Consider the following 13,634-nt stretch of genomic DNA (forward strand, 5'->3'; position numbering starts at 1 on the left):
GGTTTTCACTAGAAAAGTTTCTAAGTGTTCATTTTTGAAACGTACAAATATTCCTCTAAAATCAGCTGAACTACGAATTCTGATTTACTCACCTGTTATCAGGAGAGAACCCAGTGCTGCATCTTTTAGAGCAGCACTGACCCTGAAAAGTAATTCTAAGCGTATTTACCAGTAACTTGTATTTCCTTCCATAGGAATCCATTGTGTGGTTTTCACCAGAAAAGTTAACAAGTGTCCATTTTTGAAGCGTACAAATATTCCTCTAAAATCAGCCGAACTACGAATTCTGATTTAATCACCTGTTATCAGGAGAGAACCCAGGGCTGCATCTTTTAGCCAAACACTGACCCTGAAAAGTAATTCTAAGCGTACTTACCAGTAACTTGTATTTGCTTCCATAGGAATCCATTGTGTGGTTTTCACCAGAAAAGTTTCTAAGTGTCCATTTTTGAAATGTACAAATATTCCTCTAAAATCAGCCGAACTACGAATTCTGATTTACTCACCTGTTATCAGGAGAGAACCCAGTGCTGCATCTTTTAGAGCAGCACTGACCCTGAAAAGTAATTCTAAGCGTATTTACCAGTAACTTGTATTTCCTTCCATAGGAATCCATTGTGTGGTTTTCACCAGAATAGTTTCCAAATGTCCATTTTTTAGACTTACAAATATTCCTCTAAAATCAGTTGAACTTCGAATTCCGATTCACTCACCTGATATCAGGAGAAAACCCAGTGCTGCATCTTTTAGACCAGCACTGACCATGAAAAGTAATTCTAAGCGTATTTACCAGTAACTTATATTTCCTTCCATAGGAATCCATTGTGTGGTTTTCACCAGAAAAGTTTCCAAGTGTCCATTTTTGAAACGTACAACTATTCCTCTAAAACCAGCCGAACTATGAATTTCGATTTACTCACCTGTTATCAGGAGAGAACCCAGTGCTGCATCTTTTAGAGCAGCACTGACCCTGAAAAGTAATTCTACGCGTATTTACCAGTAACTTGTATTTCCTTCCATATGAATTCATTGTGTGGTTTTCACCAGAAAAGTTTCCAAGTGTCCATTTTTGAAGCGTACAAATATTCCTCTAAAATCAGCCGAACTACGAATTCCGATTTACTCACCTGTTATCAGGAGAGAACCCAGTGCTGCATCTTTTAGAGCAGCACTGACCCTGAAAAGTAATTCTAATCGTATTTACCAGTAACTTGTATTTCCTTACATAGGAATCCATTGTGTGGTTTCACCAGAAAAGTTTCCAAGTGTCCATTTTTTAGACTTACAAATATACCTCTAAAATCAGTTGAACTACGAATTCCGATTTACTCACCTGTTATCAGGAGAGAAACCAGTGCTGCATCTTTTAGAGCAGCACTGACCCTGAAAAGTAATTCTAAGTGTATTTACCAGTAACTTGTATTTCCTTCCATAGGAATCCATTGTGTGGTTTTCACCAGAAAAGTTTCCAAGTGTCCATTTTTGAAGTGTACAAATATTCCTCTAAAATCATCCGAAATACAAATTCCTATTTACTCACCTGTTATCAGGAGAGAACCCAGGGCTGCATCTTTTAGCCCAGCACTGACCCTGAAAAGTAATTCTAAGCGTACTTACCAGTAACTTGTATTTACTTCCATAGGAATCCATTGTGTGGTTTTCACCAGAAAAGTTAACAAGTGTCCATTTTTGAAGCGTACAAATATTCCTCTAAAATCAGCCGAACTACGAATTCTGATTTACTCACCTGTTATCAGGAGAGAACCCAGGGCTGCATCTTTTAGCCAAGCACTGACCCTGAAAAGTAATTCTAAGCGTACTTACCAGTAACTTGTATTTCCTTCCATAGGAATCCATTGTGTGGTTTTCACCAGAAAAGTTTCTAAGTGTCCATTTTTGAAATGTACAAATATTCCTCTAAAATCAGCCGAAATACGAATTCTGATTTACTCACCTGTTATCAGGAGAGAACCCAGTGCTGCATCTTTTAGAGCAGCACTGACCCTGAAAAGTAATTCTAAGCGTATTTACCAGTAACTTGTATTTCCTTCCATAGGAATCCATTGTGTGGTTTTCACCAGAATAGTTTCCAAATGTCCATTTTTTAGACTTAAAAATATTCCTCTAAAATCAGTTGAACTTCAAATTCCGATTCACTCACCTGATATCAAGAGAAAACCCAGTGCTGCATCTTTTAGCCCAGCACTGACCCTGAAAAGTAATTCTAAGCGTACTTAGCAGTAACTTGTATTTCCTTCCATAGGAATCCATTGTGTGGTTTTCAACAGAAAAGTTTCTAAGTGTCCATTTTTGAAATGTACAAATATTCCTCTAAAATCAGCCGAACTACGAATTCCGATTTACTCACCTGTTATCAGGAGAGAAGCCAGTGCTGCATCCTTTAGAGCAGCACTGACCCTCAAAAGAAATTCTAAGCGTATTTACCAGTAACTTGTATTTCCTTCCATAGGAATCCATTGTGTGGTTTTCACCAGAAAAATTTCCAAATGTCTATTTTTTAGACTTACAAATATTCCTCTAAAATCAGTTGAACTACGAATTCCGATTTACTCACCTGATATCAGGAGAAAACCCAGTGCTGCATCTTTTAGACCAGCACTGACCCTGAAAAGTAATTCTAAGTGTACTTACCAGTAACTTGTACTTCCTTCCATAGGAATCCATTGTGTGGTTTTCACCAGAAAAGTTTCTAAGTGTCCATTTTTGAAACGTACAAATATTCCTCTAAAATCAGCCGAAATACGAATTCCGATTTACTCACCTGTTATCAGGAGAGAACCCAGGGCTGCATCTTTTAGCCAAGCACTGACCCTGAAAAGTAATTCTAAGCGTCCTTACCAGTAACTTGTATTTCCTTCCATAGGAATCCATTGTGTGGTTTTCACTAGAAAAGTTTCTAAGTGTTCATTTTTGAAACGTACAAATATTCCTCTAAAATCAGCCGAACTACGAATTCTGATTTACTCACCTGTTATCAGGAGAGAACCCAGTGCTGCATCTTTTAGAGCAGCACTGACCCTGAAAAGTAATACTAAGCGTATTTACCAGTAACTTGTATTTCCTTCCATAGGAATCCATTGTGTGGTTTTCACCAGCATAGTTTCCAAATGTCCATTTTTTAGACTTAAAAATATTCCTCTAAAATCAGTTGAACTTCGAATTCCGATTCACTCACCTGATATCAGGAGAAAACCCAGTGCTGCATCTTTTAGCCCAGCACTGACCCTGAAAAGTAATTCTAAGCGTACTTACCAGTAACTTGTATTTCCTTCCATAGGAATCCATTGTGTGGTTTTCACCAGAAAAGTTTCTAAGTGTCCATTTTTGAAATGTACAAATATTCCTCTAAAATCAGCCGAAATACGAATTCTGATTTACTCACCTGTTATCAGGAGAGAACCCAGTGCTGCATCTTTTAGAGCAGCACTGACCCTGAAAAGTAATACTAAGCGTATTTACCAGTAACTTGTATTTCCTTCCATAGGAATCCATTGTCTGGTTTTCACCAGAAAAGTTTCCAAATGTCTATTTTTTAGACTTACAAATATTCCTCTAAAATCAGTTGAACTACGAATTCCGATTTACTCACCTGATATCAGGAGAAAACCCAGTGCTGCATCTTTTAGACCAGCACTGACCCTGAAAAGTAATTCTAAGTGTACTTACCAGTAACTTGTACTTCCTTCCATAGGAATCCATTGTGTGGTTTTCACCAGAAAAGTTTCTAAGTGTCCATTTTTGAAACGTACAAATATTCCTCTAAAATCAGCCGAAATACGAATTCCGATTTACTCACCTGTTATCAGGAGAGAACCCAGGGCTGCATCTTTTAGCCCAGCACTGACCCTGAAAAGTAATTCTAAGCGTCCTTACCAGTAACTTGTATTTCCTTCCATAGGAATCCATTGTGTGGTTTTCACTAGAAAAGTTTCTAAGTGTTCATTTTTGAAACGTACAAATATTCCTCTAAAATCAGCTGAACTACGAATACTGATTTACTCACCTGTTATCAGGAGAGAACCCAGTGCTGCATCTTTTAGAGCAGCACTGACCCTGAAAAGTAATTCTAAGCGTATTTACCAGTAACTTGTATTTCCTTCCATAGGAATCCATTGTGTGGTTTTCACCAGAAAAGTTAACAAGTGTCCATTTTTGAAGCGTACAAATATTCCTCTAAAATCAGCCGAACTACGAATTCTGATTTACTCACCTGTTATCAGGAGAGAACCCAGGGCTGCATCTTTTAGCCAAGCACTGACCCTGAAAAGTAATTCTAAGCGTACTTACCAGTAACTTGTATTTGCTTCCATAGGAATCCATTGTGTGGTTTTCACCAGAAAAGTTTCTAAGTGTCCATTTTTGAAATGTACAAATATTCCTCTAAAATCAGCCGAACTACGAATTCTGATTTACTCACCTGTTATCAGGAGAGAACCCAGTGCTGCATCTTTTAGAGCAGCACTGACCCTGAAAAGTAATTCTAAGCGTATTTACCAGTAACTTGTATTTCCTTCCATAGGAATCCATTGTGTGGTTTTCACCAGAATAGTTTCCAAATGTCCATTTTTTAGACTTACAAATATTCCTCTAAAATCAGTTGAACTTCGAATTCCGATTCACTCACCTGATATCAGGAGAAAACCCAGTGCTGCATCTTTTAGACCAGCACTGACCATGAAAAGTAATTCTAAGCGTATTTACCAGTAACTTATATTTCCTTCCATAGGAATCCATTGTGTGGTTTTCACCAGAAAAGTTTCCAAGTGTCCATTTTTGAAACGTACAACTATTCCTCTAAAACCAGCCGAACTATGAATTTCGATTTACTCACCTGTTATCAGGAGAGAACCCAGTGCTGCATCTTTTAGAGCAGCACTGACCCTGAAAAGTAATTCTACGCGTATTTACCAGTAACTTGTATTTCCTTCCATATGAATTCATTGTGTGGTTTTCACCAGAAAAGTTTCCAAGTGTCCATTTTTGAAGCGTACAAATATTCCTCTAAAATCAGCCGAACTACGAATTCCGATTTACTCACCTGTTATCAGGAGAGAACCCAGTGCTGCATCTTTTAGAGCAGCACTGACCCTGAAAAGTAATTCTAATCGTATTTACCAGTAACTTGTATTTCCTTACATAGGAATCCATTGTGTGGTTTCACCAGAAAAGTTTCCAAGTGTCCATTTTTTAGACTTACAAATATACCTCTAAAATCAGTTGAACTACGAATTCCGATTTACTCACCTGTTATCAGGAGAGAAACCAGTGCTGCATCTTTTAGAGCAGCACTGACCCTGAAAAGTAATTCTAAGTGTATTTACCAGTAACTTGTATTTCCTTCCATAGGAATCCATTGTGTGGTTTTCACCAGAAAAGTTTCCAAGTGTCCATTTTTGAAGTGTACAAATATTCCTCTAAAATCATCCGAAATACAAATTCCTATTTACTCACCTGTTATCAGGAGAGAACCCAGGGCTGCATCTTTTAGCCCAGCACTGACCCTGAAAAGTAATTCTAAGCGTACTTACCAGTAACTTGTATTTACTTCCATAGGAATCCATTGTGTGGTTTTCACCAGAAAAGTTTCTAAGTGTCCATTTTTGAAATGTACAAATATTCCTCTAAAATCAGCCGAAATACGAATTCTGATTTACTCACCTGTTATCAGGAGAGAACCCAGTGCTGCATCTTTTAGAGCAGCACTGACCCTGAAAAGTAATTCTAAGCGTATTTACCAGTAACTTGTATTTCCTTCCATAGGAATCCATTGTGTGGTTTTCACCAGAATAGTTTCCAAATGTCCATTTTTTAGACTTAAAAATATTCCTCTAAAATCAGTTGAACTTCAAATTCCGATTCACTCACCTGATATCAAGAGAAAACCCAGTGCTGCATCTTTTAGCCCAGCACTGACCCTGAAAAGTAATTCTAAGCGTACTTAGCAGTAACTTGTATTTCCTTCCATAGGAATCCATTGTGTGGTTTTCAACAGAAAAGTTTCTAAGTGTCCATTTTTGAAATGTACAAATATTCCTCTAAAATCAGCCGAACTACGAATTCCGATTTACTCACCTGTTATCAGGAGAGAAGCCAGTGCTGCATCTTTTAGAGCAGCACTGACCCTCAAAAGAAATTCTAAGCGTATTTACCAGTAACTTGTATTTCCTTCCATAGGAATCCATTGTGTGGTTTTCACCAGAAAAATTTCCAAATGTCTATTTTTTAGACTTACAAATATTCCTCTAAAATCAGTTGAACTACGAATTCCGATTTACTCACCTGATATCAGGAGAAAACCCAGTGCTGCATCTTTTAGACCAGCACTGACCCTGAAAAGTAATTCTAAGTGTACTTACCAGTAACTTGTACTTCCTTCCATAGGAATCCATTGTGTGGTTTTCACCAGAAAAGTTTCTAAGTGTCCATTTTTGAAACGTACAAATATTCCTCTAAAATCAGCCGAAATACGAATTCCGATTTACTCACCTGTTATCAGGAGAGAACCCAGGGCTGCATCTTTTAGCCAAGCACTGACCCTGAAAAGTAATTCTAAGCGTCCTTACCAGTAACTTGTATTTCCTTCCATAGGAATCCATTGTGTGGTTTTCACTAGAAAAGTTTCTAAGTGTTCATTTTTGAAACGTACAAATATTCCTCTAAAATCAGCCGAACTACGAATTCTGATTTACTCACCTGTTATCAGGAGAGAACCCAGTGCTGCATCTTTTAGAGCAGCACTGACCCTGAAAAGTAATACTAAGCGTATTTACCAGTAACTTGTATTTCCTTCCATAGGAATCCATTGTGTGGTTTTCACCAGCATAGTTTCCAAATGTCCATTTTTTAGACTTAAAAATATTCCTCTAAAATCAGTTGAACTTCGAATTCCGATTCACTCACCTGATATCAGGAGAAAACCCAGTGCTGCATCTTTTAGCCCAGCACTGACCCTGAAAAGTAATTCTAAGCGTACTTACCAGTAACTTGTATTTCCTTCCATAGGAATCCATTGTGTGGTTTTCACCAGAAAAGTTTCTAAGTGTCCATTTTTGAAATGTACAAATATTCCTCTAAAATCAGCCGAAATACGAATTCTGATTTACTCACCTGTTATCAGGAGAGAACCCAGTGCTGCATCTTTTAGAGCAGCACTGACCCTGAAAAGTAATACTAAGCGTATTTACCAGTAACTTGTATTTCCTTCCATAGGAATCCATTGTGTGGTTTTCACCAGAAAAGTTTCCAAATGTCTATTTTTTAGACTTACAAATATTCCTCTAAAATCAGTTGAACTACGAATTCCGATTTACTCACCTGATATCAGGAGAAAACCCAGTGCTGCATCTTTTAGACCAGCACTGACCCTGAAAAGTAATTCTAAGTGTACTTACCAGTAACTTGTACTTCCTTCCATAGGAATCCATTGTGTGGTTTTCACCAGAAAAGTTTCTAAGTGTCCATTTTTGAAACGTACAAATATTCCTCTAAAATCAGCCGAAATACGAATTCCGATTTACTCACCTGTTATCAGGAGAGAACCCAGGGCTGCATCTTTTAGCCCAGCACTGACCCTGAAAAGTAATTCTAAGCGTCCTTACCAGTAACTTGTATTTCCTTCCATAGGAATCCATTGTGTGGTTTTCACTAGAAAAGTTTCTAAGTGTTCATTTTTGAAATGTACAAATATTCCTCTAAAATCAGCTGAACTACGAATTCTGATTTACTCACCTGTTATCAGGAGAGAACCCAGTGCTGCATCTTTTAGAGCAGCACTGACCCTGAAAAGTAATTCTAAGCCTATTTACCAGTAACTTGTATTTCCTTCCATAGGAATCCATTGTGTGATTTTCACCAGAAAAGTTAACAAGTGTCCATTTTTGAAGCGTACAAATATTCCTCTAAAATCAGCCGAACTACGAATTCTGATTTACTCACCTGTTATCAGGAGAGAACCCAGGGCTGCATCTTTTAGCCAAGCACTGACCCTGAAAAGTAATTCTAAGCGTACTTACCAGTAACTTGTATTTGCTTCCATAGGAATCCATTGTGTGGTTTTCACCGAAAAAGTTTCTAAGTGTCCATTTTTGAAATGTACAAATATTCCTCTAAAATCAGCCGAACTACGAATTCTGATTTACTCACCTGTTATCAGGAGAGAACCCAGTGCTGCATCTTTTAGAGCAGCACTGACCCTGAAAAGTAATTCTAAGCATATTTACCAGTAACTTGTATTTCCTTCCATAGGAATCCATTGTGTGGTTTTCACCAGAATAGTTTCCAAATGTCCATTTTTTAGACTTACAAATATTCCTCTAAAATCAGTTGAACTTCGAATTCCGATTCACTCACCTGATATCAGGAGAAAACCCAGTGCTGCATCTTTTAGACCAGCACTGACCATGAAAAGTAATTCTAAGCGTATTTACCAGTAACTTATATTTCCTTCTATAGGAATCCATTGTGTGGTTTTCACCAGAAAAGTTTCCAAGTGTCCATTTTTGAAACGTACAACTATTCCTCTAAAACCAGCCGAACTATGAATTTCGATTTACTCACCTGTTATCAGGAGAGAACCCAGTGCTGCATCTTTTAGAGCAGCACTGACCCTGAAAAGTAATTCTACGCGTATTTACCAGTAACTTGTATTTCCTTCCATATGAATTCATTGTGTGGTTTTCACCAGAAAAGTTTCCAAGTGTCCATTTTTGAAGCGTACAAATATTCCTCTAAAATCAGCCGAACTACGAATTCCGATTTACTCACCTGTTATCAGGAGAGAACCCAGTGCTGCATCTTTTAGAGCAGCACTGACCCTGAAAAGTAATTCTAAGCGTATTTACCAGTAATTTGTATTTCCTTACATAGGAATCCATTGTGTGGTTTCACCAGAAAAGTTTCCAAGTGTCCATTTTTTAGACTTACAAATATACCTCTAAAATCAGTTGAACTAGGAATTCCGATTTACTCACCTGTTATCAGGAGAGAAACCAGTGCTGCATCTTTTAGAGCAGCACTGACCCTGAAAAGTAATTCTAAGTGTATTTACCAGTAACTTGTATTTCCTTCCATAGGAATCCATTGTGTGGTTTTCACCAGAAAAGTTTCCAAGTGTCCATTTTTGAAGTGTACAAATATTCCTCTAAAATCATCCGAAATACAAATTCCTATTTACTCACCTGTTATCAGGAGAGAACCCAGGGCTGCATCTTTTAGCCCAGCACTGACCCTGAAAAGTAATTCTAAGCGTACTTACCAGTAACTTGTATTTACTTCCATAGGAATCCATTGTGTGGTTTTCACCAGAAAAGTTAACAAGTGTCCATTTTTGAAGCGTACAAATATTCCTCTAAAATCAGCCGAACTACGAATTCTGATTTACTCACCTGTTATCAGGAGAGAACCCAGGGCTGCATCTTTTAGCCAAGCACTGACCCTGAAAAGTAATTCTAAGCGTACTTACCAGTAACTTGTATTTCCATCCATAGGAATCCATTGTGTGGTTTTCACCAGAAAAGTTTCTAAGTGTCCATTTTTGAAATGTACAAATATTCCTCTAAAATCAGCCGTAATACGAATTCTGATTTACTCACCTGTTATCAGGAGAGAACCCAGTGCTGCATCTTTTAGAGCAGCACTGACCCTGAAAAGTAATTCTAAGCGTATTTACCAGTAACTTGTATTTCCTTCCATAGGAATCCATTGTGTGGTTTTCACCATAATAGTTTCCAAATGTCCATTTTTTAGACTTAAAAATATTCCTCTAAAATCAGTTGAACTTCGAATTCCGATTCACTCACCTGATATCAGGAGAAAACCCAGTGCTGCATCTTTTAGCCCAGCACTGACCCTGAAAAGTAATTCTAAGCGTACTTACCAGTAACTTGTATTTCCTTTCTTAGGAATCCATTGTGTGGTTTTCAACAGAAAAGTTTCTAAGTGTCCATTTTTGAAATGTACAAATATTCCTCTAAAATCAGCCGAACTACGAATTCCGATTTACTCACCTGTTATCAGGAGAGAAGCCAGTGCTGCATCTTTTAGAGCAGCACTGACCCTCAAAAGAAATTCTAAGCGTATTTACCAGTAACTTGTATTTCCTTCCATAGGAATCCATTGTGTGGTTTTCACCAGAAAAGTTTCCAAATGTCTATTTTTTAGACTTACAAATATTCCTCTAAAATCAGTTGAACTACGAATTCCGATTTACTCACCTGATATCAGGAGAAAACCCAGTGCTGCATCTTTTAGACCAGCACTGACCCTGAAAAGTAATTCTAAGTGTACTTACCAGTAACTTGTACTTCCTTCCATAGGAATCCATTGTGTGGTTTTCACCAGAAAAGTTTCTAAGTGTCCATTTTTGAAACGTACAAATATTCCTCTAAAATCAGCCGAAATACGAATTCCGATTTACTCACCTGTTATCAGGAGAGAACCCAGGGCTGCATCTTTTAGCCCAGCACTGACCCTGAAAGTAATTCTAAGCGTCCTTACCAGTAACTTGTATTTCCTTCCATAGGAATCCATTGTGTGGTTTTCACTAGAAAAGTTTCTAAGTGTTCATTTTTGAAACGTACAAATATTCCTCTAAAATCAGCCGAACTACGAATTCTGATTTACTCACCTGTTATCAGGAGAGAACCCAGTGCTGCATCTTTTAGAGCAGCACTGACCCTGAAAAGTAATTCTAAGCGTATTTACCAGTAACTTGTATTTCCTTCCATAGGAATCCACTGTGTGGTTTTCACCAGAAAAGTTAACAAGTGTCCATTTTTGAAGCGTACAAATATTCCTCTAAAATCAGCCGAACTACGAATTCTGATTTACTCACCTGTTATCAGGAGAGAACCCAGGGCTGCATCTTTTAGCCAAGCACTGACCCTGAAAAGTAATTCTAAGCGTACTTACCAGTAACTTGTATTTGCTTCCATAGGAATCCATTGTGTGGTTTTCACCAGAAAAGTTTCTAAGTGTCCATTTTTGAAATGTACAAATATTCCTCTAAAATCAGCCGAACTACGAATTCTGATTTACTCACCTGTTATCAAGAGAGAACCCAGTGCTGCATCTTTTAGAGCAGCACTGACCCTGAAAAGTAATTCTAAGCGTATTTACCAGTAACTTGTATTTCCTTCCATAGGAATCCATTGTGTGGTTTTCACCAGAATAGTTTCCAAATGTCCATTTTTTAGACTTACAAATATTCCTCTAAAATCAGTTGAACTTCGAATTCCGATTCACTCACCTGATATCAGGAGAAAACACAGTGCTGCATCTTTTAGACCAGCACTGACCATGAAAAGTAATTCTAAGCGTATTTACCAGTAACTTATATTTCCTTCCATAGGAATCCATTGTGTGGTTTTCACCAGAAAAGATTCCAAGTGTCCATTTTTGAAGCGTACAAATATTCCTCTAAAATCAGCCGAACTACGAATTCTGATTTACTCACCTGTTATCAGGAGAAAACCCAGTGCTGCATCTTTTAGACCAGCACTGACTATGAAAAGTAATTCTAAGCGTACTTACCAGTAACTTGTATTTCCTTCCATAGGAATCCATAGTGTAGTTTTCACCAGAAAAGTTTCCAAGTGTCCATTTTTGAAGCGTACAAATATTCCTCTAAAATCAGCCGAAATACGAATTCCGATTTACTCACCTGATATCAGGAGAAAACCCAGTGCTGCATCTTTTAGACCAGCACTGACCATGAAAAGTAATTCTAAGCGTACTTACCAGTAACTTGTACTTCCTTCCATAGGAATCCATTGTGTGGTTTTCACCAGAAAAGTTTCTAAGTGTTCATTTTTGAAACGTACAAATATTCCTCTAAAATCAGCCGAAATACGAATTCCTATATACTCACCTGTTATCAGGAGAGAACCCAGGGCTGCATCTTTTAGCCCAGCACTGACCCTGAAAAGTAATTCTAAGCGTACTTACCAGTAACTTGTATTTCCTTCCGTAGGAATCCATTGTGTGGTTTTCACCAGATTTCTAAGTGTCCATTTTTTAAATGTACAAATATTCCTCTAAAATCAGCCGAACTACGAATTCCGATTTACTCACCTTTTATCAGGAGAGAACCCAGTGCTGCATCTTTTAGAGCAGCACTGACCCTGAAAAGTAATTCTAAGCGTATTTACCAGTAACTTGTATTTCCTGCCATAGGAATCCATTGTGTGGTTTTCACCAGAAAAGTTTACAAGTGTCCATTTTTGAAGCGTACAAATATTCCTCTAAAATCAGCCGAACTACGAATTCTGATTTACTCACCTGTTATCAGGAGAGAACCCAGGGCTGCATCTTTTAGCCAAGCACTGACCCTGAAAACTAATTCTAAGCGTACTTACCAGTAACTTGTATTTCCTTCCATAGGAATCCATTGTGTGGTTTTCACCAGAAAAGTTTCTAAGTGTCCATTTTTAAAATGTACAAATATTCCTCTAAAATCAGCCGAACTACTAATACTGATTTACTCACCTGTTATCAGGAGAGAACCCAGTGCTGCATCTTTTAGAGCAGCACTGACCCTGAAAAGTAATTCTAAGCGTATTTACCAGTAACTTGTATTTCCTTCCATAGGAATCCATTGTGTGGTTTTCACCAGAATAGTTTCCAAATGTCCATTTTTTAGACTTACAAATATTCCTCTAAAATCAGTTAAACTTCGAATTCCGATTCACTCACCTGATATCAGGAGAAAACCCAGTGCTGCATCTTTTAGACCAGCACTGACCATGAAAAGTAATTCTAAGCGTACTTACCAGTAACTTGTATTTCCTTCCATAGGAATCCATTGTGTGGTTTTCACCAGAAAAGTTTCTAAGTGTCCATTTTTGAAACGTACAAATATTCCTCTAAAATCAGCCGAAATACGACTTCCGATTTACTCACCTGTTATCAGGAGAGAACCCAGGGCTGCATCTTTTAGCCCAGCACTGACCGTGAAAAGTAATTCTAAGCGTACTTACCAGTAACTTATATTTCCTTCCATAGGAATCCATTGTGTGGTGTTCACCAGAAAAGTTTCCAAGTGTCCCTTTTTGAAGCGTACAAATATTCCTCTAAAATTACCCGAACTGTGAATTCTGATTTACTCACCTGTTATCAGGAGAAAACCCAGTGCTGCATCTTTTAGGCCAGCACTTACCATGAAAAGTAATTCTAAGCGTACTTACCAGTAACTTGTACTTCCTTCCATAGGAATCCATTGTGTGGTTTTCACCAGAAAAGTTTCTAAGTGTCCATTTTTGAAACGTACAAATATTCCTCTAAAATCAGCCGAAATATGAATTCCTATATACTCACCTGTTATCAGGAGAGAACCCAGGGCTGCATCTTTTAGCCCAGAAATGACCCTGAAAAGTAATTCTAAGCGTACTTACCAGTAACTTGTATTTCCTTCCATAGGAATCCATTGTGTGGTTTTCACCAGAAAAGTTTCTAAGTGTCCATTTTTGAAATGTACAAATATTCCTCTAAAATCAGCCGAACTACGAATTCCGATTTACTCACCTGTTATCAGGAGAGAACCCAGTGCTGCATCTTTTAGGGCAGCACTGACCCTCAAATGTAATTCTAAGCGTATTTACCAGTAACTTGTATTTCCT

Source organism: Triturus cristatus, chromosome 1_1 (genome assembly GCF_964204655.1).
Source record: "Triturus cristatus chromosome 1_1, aTriCri1.1, whole genome shotgun sequence".
In the NCBI taxonomy this organism is placed as follows: Eukaryota; Metazoa; Chordata; class Amphibia; order Caudata; family Salamandridae; genus Triturus; species Triturus cristatus.